We start from the raw sequence: 3,596 nt of genomic DNA, 5'->3' as shown, positions 1-3,596 counted from the left end.
TAAGCAGGACTTGGTGGGAAGCTGAGCCATCTGAGGGGGCTTTGTTCAGAGAGAGGCGCTTCTCTGAAGATTATTCCGAAATGGCATCAGTGTGACCTCTAAGCGACAGAGTTCATGAAAGAACTTCAAATGAGCACGTTAAAAAGGTGTGCCTGGAATTATTGGGAGCCTTTCCTCTTGTGTGTAACATGGTGCTTTCTCACCTTGGATACAACATCTAGTGCTCAAAGAAGAGAAAATTACTAGGTCATTAAAGGAAAAAGGAAAAAAAAAACTCTGGCAAGAGCTAAGGAATATTTTCAGAGCTGGCCTGAGGAGTTATGTGTCTAACTAGTTTCAGGGTAGGGATCAAGGCTTAAACCCTAAATGAAACTGTAATGCCCCCAAAATCTGGGAAATTGTATTTTCTCCAGCCTCTGATGTCCTAACGACTGGACCTCAGAAACGGATGGTTTGTTGTCCCTACAGTGCCTCTGTTCTTGTTTGCTCTGGCAGATCCCCCTGGCAATTTTTGTTGATTACATTTATTATAGCCCACCTTTCTTCCAAGAAGCCCACATTGTTATTCCCCTCCAAATCATATCCTCGTAACAAGCCTGTGTGGTAGGTTAGGCTGAGAGACAGCGCCTGGCCCAAGGTCACCCAGTGAATTTCACTCTTGATTGGACATTGAACCCTGGTCTCCCAGGTCTCAGTTATGGCTTCCTGCAAAGAATCCTGGGAAGCTGTAGTTTGTTGATGGTCTCCCAACAACTCTCCATTCCCCTAACAAACTACAGTTCTCAGAATTCCTTGTGGGAAGCCATACCTCTTAAAGTGGAATGGGATTGTTTTAAATGTATAGTGCAGTTGTGAACTAGTCTGTAAAAGGGGCAAATGGCTTGTTCATTTGTAGTCCCATTGGTGGGAAATGGCTTAAGGAACCCCCCTCCCCACCCCCACCCCGTTTGACTCTGGCAAATAAAGTTGGTTTAGATCCACATAACCCTTTACCTGGTTGGTTCTGTACTACTTGGATAAAATTCCCGAGGAGGTGGAAAGTGTGGCTGTGGCTCAGCCCTGATTTAAAAAGACACAACCAGACTGGGCGTGAGAAGTTTGGTGGGCCCAACTAAGCTTGATGTATAGCAGGAGTTCCAAGTTCACTCAGATCAATTTTTGATAACACTCAATTGTTACACTAAATACAGCTGTAGTTGCACTAATGATACAGTCAGACCTTGATATGCTTTCCTGGGAAGTGAAAGGACAGTCTATTTTCCAAACTAGCTGCAAACTATTGTCCTGAGCTGCAAAGCAATACATCTCCATTTGGGTGCAACGGAGCAAAATGGTTCTCCATAAGTAGGAACCAATTATTCATAGTTGTGGGAACCAATTATTCACAGCTGTAAGACTCTGGGGGATATATTTGGGGAAGCTTCACTTTCTTTTATCTTTATAGGAGCTGATGTTTCTTGAAAATGCTTTGTGCAGGGAGCAAAAGCAAGCATATGGCAAGGGGTTTCTTAATTAGAAACCAAATAATGGTATATAACTTAGGATATGAAGCTAATGCAGCATTTTTTGTTTTTGTTTTCCAAGTCAAACCAACATTTTAATAAGAAAGATTCAAGTCAATGGGTCAATGGGCATAAATTATTTTATTGAAGCTGGAGCACTTTAGGTTTTAACGGCAAGGGAGAGCAAGTTAATTGCAGCATATCACAAGTATGGATACTTTACTATCAATAAAAAACAAATCTTGTGCTTGAAGTGAAAACAAATTAAAATTAATTAATCAGTGGAAAACACTTCATTTGATCAGGGAAAAACAACTGAAAATATTAAATCTGTGTGGACATACAGGATAATCAAATCAATACACACGCTCTTGTATTGGCTTGATGCCATAGGCTATGTTGTAGACATACACGTGAATCCAATTAAATTCCTATTAGCTGCCAAGTGGTTATATTATTAAGTTGAATCCACTCTTGATGAAGAACCATGCCATTTCTTGAATTTAAATCCTATTTTGTGCAAGGGGAATAACCACTTCATGCTTTTGGTATCCCTTGAGGCAGGTTTCCTTAGAGTAGCATTTCATCTTCCTCAAGCCAAACCCATCATGCAGGATTCACATCCACATCTTGAATTTAATAAAATTATAGAATTGTAGAGTTGGAACGGACCACAAGAGTCATCTAATACTACCCCCTGCAATGCAGGAATCCTTTGTCCAACTTCAGGCTAAACCTACAGCCCTGAGATTAAGAGTCTCATGCTCTATCCACTGAGCTAGCCATGCAGTTAGAGTGTGTGTCTCCCCCCGAAATAATCCTGGGAACTGTCGTTTGTTGAGGGTACTAGGAATTGAAGCTATGTAAGGGGTAAACTCCCTGGAAAAGACCCTGATGTTGGGAAAGATGGAGGGCACAAGGAGAAGGGGACGACAGAGGACGAGATGGTTGGATAGTGTTCTCGAAGCTAGCAGCATGAGTTTGACCAAACTGCGGGAGGCAGTGGAAGACAGGAGTGCCTGGCATGCTTTGGTCCATGGGGTCATGAAGAGTCGGACACGCCTAAATGACTAAACAACAACAACAACAAGGGGTAAACTAGAGACGCAGGTAGTGCTGTGGGTTAAACCACAGAGCCTAGGACTTACCGATCAGAAGGTCGGTGGTTCGAATCCCCACAACCGGATGAGCTCCTGTTGCTCGGTCCCTGCTCCTGCCAACCTAGCAGTTCGAAAGCATGCAGTGCAAGTAGATAAATAGGTAGCAGCAGTGGAAATACCTTCCAGCAGGAAGGTAAACTGTGTTTCTGTGCACTGCTCTGGTTCACCAGAAGCGGCTTAGTTATGCTGGCCACATGACCAGGAAGCTGCATGCCGGCTCCCTCGGCCAATAAAGCGAGATGAGCGCCGCAACCCCAGAGTCGGCCACGACTGGACCTAACAATCAGGGGTACCTCTACCTTTACCTTTAAGGGGTAAACTACAGTTGCAATAATTATTTGGGTGAAGACATGACAACTCACTCTGAATCCTGGCAAGACAGAGGCACTATGGGTGGGTGGGTAGTTACCAAGTCTGGAGAACTGGTCAATTGCCTGCTTTGGAAGAGATTATGCTACCCCTGAAAGAGCAGGTTCATAGTCTGGTGGTGCTCCTGGAGCAATCTTTGTTACTAGAGGTATAGGTAACCTCAGTGGTTGAGGAATGCTTTTTACCAGCTTGGGCTGGTAAGTCAACTACAGCTGTTTCTGCACCAGGATAGCTTGACCACTGTCATTCATGTGCTGGTAACCTCAGCACAGGTGTTATGTGCTAACAAGGTCTCACTGCTGTCAGCAAATGTGCTGCAGCATTAGGCACTTACTGCAGCTTCCAGATCATGTGCAAAGGAAGCCCTGCATACAGCACAATGCAATAATCCAGTCCTGAAGTAAGCAGTGCATGAACTATGGCCAAGCTTTCCCATCCCAGGAAAGATCATAACTGTCATACCAATTGCAATTGGAAAAATACACTTCTAGACACAGAGGCTACCTGAACCTCCAGGGACAACATATTGTGCCATATTGTGAACCTGTTCCTTCAGGAAGAGTGC

Source organism: Podarcis melisellensis (genome assembly GCF_964234715.1).
Source record: "Podarcis melisellensis genome assembly, chromosome: 2".
In the NCBI taxonomy this organism is placed as follows: domain Eukaryota; kingdom Metazoa; phylum Chordata; class Lepidosauria; order Squamata; family Lacertidae; genus Podarcis; species Podarcis melisellensis.
This window is presented reverse-complemented; position numbering follows the sequence as displayed.